We start from the raw sequence: 10,252 nt of genomic DNA on the forward strand, positions 1-10,252 counted from the left end.
CATACTCGTTTCACTTTCGAGAATCGTTGTCAAATTAACGTATAAAATAAATTTTAAACGCACGAAAGCCTTAAATATTTTTAGGTTTATATTAATAATTTACATTTTAGCGTAATCGATGGTCGTTACGCTTTAATTACATTATATTTTGCCCCACTTAATATGCAAATCATTCGAGTTACGTAGAGTTTATTGGGTTTTGCGCATAAATTATTGTCTATTGTCATGTTTTGTTGCTGTCCATCACGAAAAGAAATAAAAAAGGAAGAAAAATAGGCTTGTAAATTTATATTTTAAAAAACATCCGAATCAATTTAGGAGTAGCTAAAATATACACCCATCAAAAGTTAGGAAAAACTATTCTATTTTCGAGAGAAGGGGGCGATCTATAAATTCATCCGAGCTGTTTTTAAAAGGGACGTCGAATAGTTAAAACTAAACTAAATCAGGCCTTTAGCAAGCCTCATAAAATATTTTTATTAAAATCTTTCTGCGTGTAAGAAACGGAAGAGATGGTCCACAAATATTCCTAGAATAAATACCGAAAGCATTATCTTTAAGAAGAAAAGTGGGGATAATAGTATATAAATAAGCGTCTTCAACGGATCCAGTAAAATAAATGGCGTTGGAATAAAAGATTGCTGCCCTTAACTTCATCCGGCATTTCCTAGCGATTGTAAATATCATTATCAATGGCGACAAACGAGGCCCAAAGACAATGTTTCTCGATAAGTTGTTTGACTCGGTGTCTTCGAGAAAAGAAAGTTTATTTTAGGTTTTCGAGTAATGCATTAGCAATAGCGAAAGACATTCGATAGAATTCCTCCCAGCAAGAAACTCTTTTGCCGAGAATTCTGGCATCCGTTCCGATTACCTGAAAATTCAAATACGGAGAAATAAAAATAGAAATAACAAGGTAATGTCTTATTTATCTACCGAAACAAATGTTTTACAGAAATTCCACATCGATCTTCAATTATTTTTGACAGTTTTAAAATATCCGGAATGGCTTTTCTTTTTGCAGCAAAGAGCATTACATAATTTTACTTTGTATATCGTTAACGATACAGCACCAAGCGAAAAACACGTCAGAACCCATTAATGGATCGTATAACCGGGAATATTCATCTTTCTTTTTAAGTATACAGTTAGAAATTTTCTACAAGTTAAAAATTGCGGGGTGAAATAGTTTATTTATAAATTTTCTGGCAGGAAATGAGCGTTATCAAGTATCAGCATCTAAAGTATCACTTTAATGACTTTCCAATTTAGCTATTTTCTTTCATAAATCACGTAAATAACCATTTTAATACGCAATTTCAATAAAACTACATTATTTAAAAAAATAATATTTCATTATTGTTCCTAATCGTTTATTTTGTGGATATGCGAGAAAGAAAAACAATTTCCATAAATTCGATTCATTTAGAAGCTTAAATTTAAACATTAATGTCTTTAAAGTTAGTTCGAGTCGTTTTCTTATGCAAATTTTTCTCTTTTTTAACGTTGGCGATTCGGTAGGACGTTATCGAGTCGCGTTTAATCCATTAATAACGGGCAAATATAACCAGGAAATGGCAACCGTTAAGCAACACAAGACCTTTGATATTCTCACTCTCTTTCAATCTGCAAACTTCTCGAAAATAATAAAAATAAATACAGACGATTCTAAACTAGTTTCTAGGAATATTCAGCCGACTTGCAAGTTAATTTTATCAAAAAATATTTACAAATGCTGAATATCGGCATGTGTATTTGTATATCTCCGTCTGGAACGATTGTTTTTCTATATCGGAAGAGAAGCTCGCTGTATCAAAAATCCAGAATCGATTTTCGTTTAAGTAAACAATTTGATAAGAGAAGTTTTGGTAAAGAAGAAGAGGGGGAAAGTCAGAAACTTTTATTCAATTTCTTGATTATCATTACTTTCGGAAGGATTTAAAGATCGACGAGGTAAGGCAGAGCAACAAATGGAAGATGCCTCCTGGGAGGATTTTCTATGGGAAACTGGGGTATTATAAACGTGAAGACCCGGAAGACTCCACGCGGCCAGCCCGTTGGCCAGGCGCCAACCGGTGTATTTTTAAAAGAAAGAATGTGAAATATTTTGCCGTAAATTCGCGTTAGTATCCATATCTATAGAAAACATTGTTCCATTTTCAATACGTCCCGATATTGCTATATAAGTAGAGTCTATTGTATAGCAAAACCCGAGCAATATATGTGGCAAATCGATTTTACAGAAGCTTCTCTCCGCACCAGAACGTATCAACAGTTAGAAGCAAATAACGCCGCTACACATCTCACATTTAGCTAATGTTAAATTTGAAAAATATCAAAATAAGATATTAAAAATTGAACCCTACGAAATTCTAATGTAAATACTTTAAATTACTGTACGCGAGGGGAGCGGTGAGGAAGGGAGATACATAAATGACCGGTTAATTAAATAGGTAAATTTACTCGAATATTATTGGAATTATTATCTTTCTATTTTTAAACGAATGTATATTCTTGTATTTTTTAATAAAGAAGAGTTTGTTACTTACACCACTCTTCCACTCACCCCTTTGTACTTAAAAATCCTAAAACGTGGAATAAATTAAACAGAATTAAAAATAAAAATTCACTCTCTCGAAATTAGTTTCCTAGTTTTAAATATAATGACTATAAATCGAAATACTTTATTATTCATTAGAGAAACTAGAATAAAGTAAACAAACGTATCTTTCGTTTAGTGGCATGCGAGACGACGTCGAAAATAAATGAACTTCGCTACGTTCAAACATTTAAATGATTTAAAATAAAAATAGAAGAGAAAATTCTGGTAATTTTTAAGTAACAAAACAAGTTAAATTTTAAAGAAGAGCGAAGAGAATAACGAAATCTAACAGAAGTATTCAGTGAATGGGGCGTTATCTGTATCTAGTTAATTTCATTGTCCTATTAGATACCGATTGCTCGCTGCATTGTGCAGCGTTACCAGCAATAAAATGCTGTTAGTTATTGGAACCACTCTAGAGTTTTATGAGATAATTTCCATTTGAGATTTGTTCTTTTATCTTATAAGGTGTCGCCTACTGTTAGGATTCGTTACGCGCCCATAATGTGATTACGAAGAATAACACGCTGGGAGTAGGGAAGTTTTTAGGTAACTTATGTTTGAATTTGATTAAAGTTTAAATTCAATAACACGGGAAACGAGCTGTTAATGATTGGATTTCATTTTTGTTTTTCCTTGTTATGGTGAAAAAAAGTAAGACTTTTGAAGCATAAAATGAAATTTTCATATATTTCTTTCCTTTTTCAGAATTTATATATTGAAATTTTTAATAAAACGCAATTTAAATTGATTATAATAATGAATAGACGGTAAGAGAATATATAAAAATGTTAATAGGAAGAGATAAGGAGCGCAATTTATTTTGCTTCTATCCATCGTTTACTCCTCCACACTTTAAGTAATGGTAAAATTATGACGAATAAGCATTATATCGATAGCGTTAAGTCCGAGTGTGTTGATAACCATTATATTGTTTACTGTAATCGTTAATTTTAACGAAAGTATTCACTCGAAAATTATTTCTAATGAATTTCTCTCTTAGAAAACCACTAATTTCGTGGCCACTAATATTTATTAAATATTCAAAAAGTGAAATTCTTAAGTAATCAATTAACTAGAATTAATGCTAGTGTCGCAATTACAACAATAGATAAACCCAAAATCTAGCCAGTACATATATTCGTGTGTGTATATAATGCACTCCATCGATTCGTTACGTGTATACAATAGAGAACATGCAATTTCTAAGTTGACCTGGTTTATATACAGGGATTTAATAATGTAATTCGACAGAAAGGAAAGGAGATTGTGCGTGATACAACCATTATCGATGTATCCTGGTGGAAATTTTTGTCCCGATAACAAACTAAATGTTTAGAAAAAAAAGGAAGATAAATCAGGCTACACCGGCTAGAAATACTTTGTAGAGAGAAACTTTTTACATCTATTCGCTTAACATTTTTTTCTTTAATATTCTTTCCCTATAAGATTTATCGTGTTGCTACTTAGATCAATTTTAACTATTATTAAATAAATTTACATCATAATTTATCAGACGGAGCTGTTAAAATTTCAATAATTTAAGTAGCTCGTTTATTTATTTATTCCAATTGTTAATAGCAAAGATACGAGTCACCTCCGTTTAGAGAGAACACTAGAAAAGAGAATCCCAATTAAAATTACACCTCTAGAACGGTAATGACAATAACAAACAATCGATTATATTTATAGATTTTACTATCTAAAGAAGGAAAAAAGCTTCTTTCTTCAATCGAATAACAACAAAAACTGATTTAATGCTGCGAAAACGGTCGTAATAAGAATAAATAAAGTATAAAACTTGCATAAAATAACCAATTTGATCTACTGTAGTAACACAAAATCTATTAGAGACTTTATAAAATTAGTTACGCTTTTAGATAATAGAAAAATATTCTATAAATGATATCATTTCGGCTTAGTACAGCTGTACTTAATATTATTCGAGGATCACGGCTTCCTCGGAGGGGAGCGAACGGGAATTTTACCGGGATCCAGTAATTTCCACAAATTATAATCGTCGATTGATGCGCGCAACCTTACACCCTCGACCGTGGGAAATTTCCACGAAATACTGTAGAAAAGCCCCCCAAAATTAAATTTGTTGGCGTAATTACTTGTCTCCGAGCTTTTCCTCCTCGAAAAATTTTCCCAGGACGTCCGTACGTAATAATCCTCGGCAGGGACGTAATTTTTAACAGTAAACGTAACTCGAAAAGTATTTATCTCGTGTACTTATTACTTATTTAACGGTGTTATATTTACTTTAATATAGATAAATTAGTTACCGCCACTAATTATATAATGTCCGGTTACAGAGTGGACGTCCAGTCGCAGCCGTGTGATATCAATCATCGACACCCCGAGCTATTAGTACGGAATTTTCCTATGATAAAAATAAAAGATGATGGATGATAAGGGTCTAAAAGAAATATAACGTTGCTTCGTCACACGCCACAATTTAAAATTTGCTTCGGTGGTTTGGATGTATTTCTAGACCTTTGTCTTCCATTTGTTTTTATTTAAGAAGAAAGCTTTGGAAATTCATCGTTTCTCCTTCCTCCATCTCCCGATAGAAATAAGCTTTCGTCGGTTATTTTTATATTAGTTTTTTACGTATGTTTTTATAAAGCTTTCACGGATATTTATATTATTTTAAAACCAAGATACGAAGCCAATAATTATGGAGGAAGATCTTGTTACGGTTGTCTCTCGACTATAAATTTATTTATTGGTCGAATTTGTCAGAATTTTTGCCTAAGTAAATCGGATTATTTTGTAATTCTGTAAAGAAAAATACACGAGTCCTGCGAGTTACTGACGTAAACCTTAGCTTATTAAATTGATAGAAATAGAAATATATATATATATATATCAACATGCACGAAAAAATCCAATATTAAGAAATGCTTGGAAACAATCTTGTATTACGTCAAAACGGTGAAGAAGTTTGAATAAAACGCAACTGTCAGTACTTTTGACAACACTCCTCGTAAGACCCGATGCTCGAGAGCGGGAGGAAGTAAAAAAGAAGAAAGTAAAAAGGATCGTTGTACCTTCTCGAAAACCAAGTAAATTTCTTGGTGAAATTCGATCTTACATCGAGGGAAAAAATACTTGAAAATATGGATAACGGCACCATCTCCGAGCACGAAAAAAGTAGCTTTAGACGAAATTGCCACTTCACTACGTCTCGATTTAGAATTCTATTTCAAATACCTTTCACCGCGCCAGGCGAAATTTTAAGCTAAAAATATAAGAAAATCTTCATATTTGAAACATTTCTAACTGTAACTTTCATTTATCCGACTCTTAACTATCTTCGAATCTTATTTATCGGTGGCTGCTATAAATATCTTTCCAAATATTTATTTTTCTCGAGATCGTTGTTAGAATCTCAACCAATCCCGTTACCCGTTAAACACGGGAAGACACGTTCTAAATCGACTCCTTAAGAAAAAGAATATATTGTAAATTTTGAAACGAGAATTTGTGTGATTTTAACGGCAAAACTTGATAAATACTTTCGAATAAATCAAAAGAGGGGGTGCTTGATAAATTTGTCAGAGTGTCAACGAGACACGACATCTAAGCTCGTTAGTATTGTCATCCTCATCCCCGAGGGTTACATTAAAAGAAATAGCCTAACACACCGACACGTTGACATAACTTCAAATATGTCAACAATAATACAACGAAAGAGATTGGCTAAAATCCCGCTTATAACGCTATACCGTACATTTCTACGCGTTATTACGTATACATTTCTTCCTTATAACGGTTTAATTCAGAACGAAACTGGTAAACAACACGGAAATTCGATTTTTCGGGTCCGTTTATGAAAATTTTCCCGTTAAAGCGTAAAAGTAACTTTTTAAGGGGGTAGTTGTACGCAATGACGGAAAAACGCACTTATTATCTACACTCTTAACGATGTATTATTATTTATTTTATTTATTTAAACGAAAAGTCGAAGAGTTCGTTAATTAATTATCTGGTTCAAAAATCCGTTGTGGATACGTGCAGATAGAAACTACTCACCCGTAGATAAAAGCCAAGTTCCATCTCCACCTTTCGAACATCCCGACACGTCTGCAAGCTGGCGTAACCTCAGCACTGACCGACGTGTATCATTCTGAGTGAGACTGCGCATAGCCGTATGACGTAACGATCGAATAGTAATGTCGCGTTCAGGTTAATGACGAAGCCCGACTAAATTTCCTCTTCTTATTTCCATAAAAAATCGCCTAAACCCGTATTAATTACAAACTAGTGCCGTATAACCACGGCCGTATACTTCTTAAATTCCGTGTGTTTTTTTAATCGCGTCCCGTATATAACGCTTTGTAAATCGAGTTACGGTACGTTTACACTCCGACTGTACCGAGGTGTTACGCGAAAGGGAGAGTGAAGTGGTTAATACGGGCACGCGAGGAGGCAATACGAGGGGAAGTACTCAAAAAGTAATTATTACGTTGCCGTTAATTGGTACCAGCCAGCGAAAGTTGGCGAGACGACCGTCTATTAATCGATAAATCCCGTACGATAGAGAATTCTTAAAAATCGTTATCGTTTTAATTCGTGTTCTACCGAGGACCGAGTCCAAATAGCTTTATATTATCTAATTGCGGATCAAGGTCAGAATAAAAAGAAACGAAAATATTTTCTTCTCGAGCAAAACTTTGGAGACTATTGAAATAAAATTCCATTTGGGAAACATCCAAATGACTGTATTCTCTTCGATCCGAAGGGCTAATCTTCGCTTTCCGCTGAACATTGTGCGCCTATAAAAAGATATAATTAAATATTAAAATAAGATCTTATCATTTTGGGCAGAGAAATGTGCGAAGACGGCAATATTCAAAAGTAGAATATAGTAACATACATTTCGGGCAATTTTAATATTCATGAGATATAATAATTTATTAATGCCGCATATCGGTTTAATAAATGGCACGATATACGGGGATTGAAAAATAACAAGTGGCACTTCCCCTCCTTACTAAGCATTACCCGCAACATTTTGAAATCGTTGACTCGTAAATGGGACATAAAATATAGGATTTGATCGAAACTAGAACTGTATTAAATGCGTTATTAACAAAAATCGATACGAGCTTACGTAAAAATATTCATTTCTAGTGTCATTAAAAAGAAAACTTGGTCTCCGATTTACAAATTTTTAAAGATTGGCCATTTCTTAAATATTGCCAAAGTATAGATATTTGCAGATACGAGAATTGATCGGTGCTCACATAGTTTACAAATATACGAGAGACAGCACCGGTCTCTCTGACGTCATTCCCGGGTAGCCTGACGTCAGTGATAACGTATGCCGTCGGAGCTACAGCATCTTGCCTCTATAATGATGTAAACTCGTGTTAAATGGATTGAAAGAATTATTGTGAATGTCAATGGGTTAGGGAATAAACTTTGTAATTAAGCGCAACGAATTTATATAATACACATTATTTGGTCCAACTCCATTCGTCTTTTCTTCCGGTTTTTGTCCATTTTTTTAGTAGAATTTTGACCAGAAGGTGCCATTTGCGGCTGGAAAATAAATATGTTTATGGAGATTTTCGAATTATTAGGCGAGTTATTCCTGGATTATTCGCTCGTACGATTTGTCACCAGATCCTCCTCGATTAAAATTTTATAACGTGTCATCTACCTCGTGGCATAAACTCCAAATAATGAATTCTATATATTTTTACAAGTGTTTCGTCTTTTAATTTTGTTCTTAAGCTATTTAATTAATTAATACTTCGATCCAGTTTTTAAAAAACTACGTAAAAATAAGCAAGGAGTAAAATATATTTTATAGAATATTATAATACTTATGAGGGTGATGTGGGTGTTGAATCCCCGGACACTTTGGGAATAGGGTTTAAACTTTAAATAAATAATTTTACGTTACGCTTAATTTTTTTTCCTTCTCCCGGATCACCCCCAGAGCAGTTACGTAACTGTATATAATATACGGTAAAACCTATAAAAGCCGGAATCTTACGGTACGAAATATTTTCCGCTTTGACAGGTTTCCGTTTCGAACGGGTTTATTTTTTGACATAGAAAATCGTTCCGTTTATGCAAATCTCTTTTTTATTCTTGTCCGTTCGGACAGGTTTGATGTATAAATATATTTACATCGAAGAATAGTAAAACAGCATTAACCATTGAAAATAAAGATTTTAAAAAAAATCTTATTAAAATAATCTTCTACTGGCTTTCTATATTTAAGAGTTTCTAAATACTTAAAAGGAATCCATTTTATATGACTTTTTTCTCCGAGAAAAAGGAGTTTAAAATCCTTCTAACACGCAGTTTTTAAGGCCGAATGCTTAGTACAGTTTATGATGACCCTCTGCCTTTGTTAAACATCGATGTCGGGTATTGTCCCCAAAGAAGCAAAGACTTCGTGAGATTGAATATCTCTCGAAAAAACAAGAAGTAAACGATTGGAATTTTAAAGCATTATAGTAAAGTTGGATTGAAATTTCAAGATTATAGACAACCATTATGTTTCTGCAGCCCGAGAGGAATTTCCTTTGTGTTTCCTCTTACGTCATTTTGGATTATGACGAAAATAGTGCTGTTTTTTCCCTTCATTCGGTGCCGAGTTGAAATTGGAAGATAGCATATTTAACTTTTTCAAAAATAAAAAACGAAGAAAGACCTTTTGTAGAAAATAAATACAGCAAATTTTAAAAGATTCAATTCGATGAAGATTCAAAGTTTAAACAACTTAAAATTAGAAACAAAACATCATTCTATTCTCATTATTTTTACTTTTCCGGTTGTTACGGAACAGAAGGAAAGTGTAGCGATCGTCAAAAAATGACCCCGAGATTTTTTATTTATGGACTCGGGGACCTTGAATCGTCTAGAAATACAAAAAGTTGGGGAATTTTCTGTATATATGGATGTTAGTATGCGGGGCATGGTTTTTTCATACAATTTGAAGCTTAATAACTCCCGAGCCTTTGGTCGAAAATTTCTGAAATTTTTCAGAGAGGTTTGTGTATTAGGGGAAAAGGTTTCTAGAAATTTTTAGTAAAATCGGACATTTGATTCGGAAGATATGGCACTACTCCCTTATTATCCCCCCCGAACCAATCCGAAGACTTATAAAGGTCACGGTAGCAGTTATTAGGGATGAAAACAAATAAAGAATGACCACGCTGCCAGCTCTTTTAAATATTTAATATGAATTAAAAAATTGATGTAAATGTACAAATTACTGGAAATGATAATATAATTACAACAATATAGATTCGAGTGTATTAGCTATTTTTTATTTGTGTTAAAGTAAAATTATATTCAATAATAGCGAGTTAGTAACAGCTGCGGTTCTTTACAAACACAAAAAATAACTGATTCTACAGACATCTGACAACAATCATTAATAGCACATAGATAGGTAATCAATGGCAAATCCCATCGGATTTAACACTCTGTACTGTGGACATTTCTCATTAAGCACATCCCCGTACCAAAAAAAAGGAAAAAAAATCCGTTTGAACCAGGAAAAATTACAGGTTTACGAGTAACAACTGGCTTAGTCCTCGGCCATAACACAAGAATGATGGATGAATCCTCTTTGAGTGCATAAATATTTATTGTCATTCTATACGATCGAGAGTTGTA

The 10,252-nt window shown here is 33.2% G+C and overlaps 1 protein-coding gene across 1 annotated transcript in view; it reads right to left on the reverse strand.

Annotated features, from left to right (window-relative positions):
• LOC136990036 (uncharacterized) overlaps positions 1-6,730 on the reverse strand; it is a 48,684-nt gene extending 41,954 nt beyond the window's left edge. Inside the window, exon 1 of the mRNA XM_067288370.1 lies at positions 6,644-6,730. The gene's annotated coding sequence lies outside the window, so the exon portion shown is untranslated. The remainder of the gene's footprint in view (positions 1-6,643) is intronic.
• Between the last annotated feature and the right edge of the window lie 3,522 nt (positions 6,731-10,252).

This window comes from Centruroides vittatus, unplaced genomic scaffold (genome assembly GCF_030686945.1).
Source record: "Centruroides vittatus isolate TY-2023 unplaced genomic scaffold, ASM3068694v2 scaffold_861, whole genome shotgun sequence".
Taxonomy (NCBI): Eukaryota; Metazoa; Arthropoda; class Arachnida; order Scorpiones; family Buthidae; genus Centruroides; species Centruroides vittatus.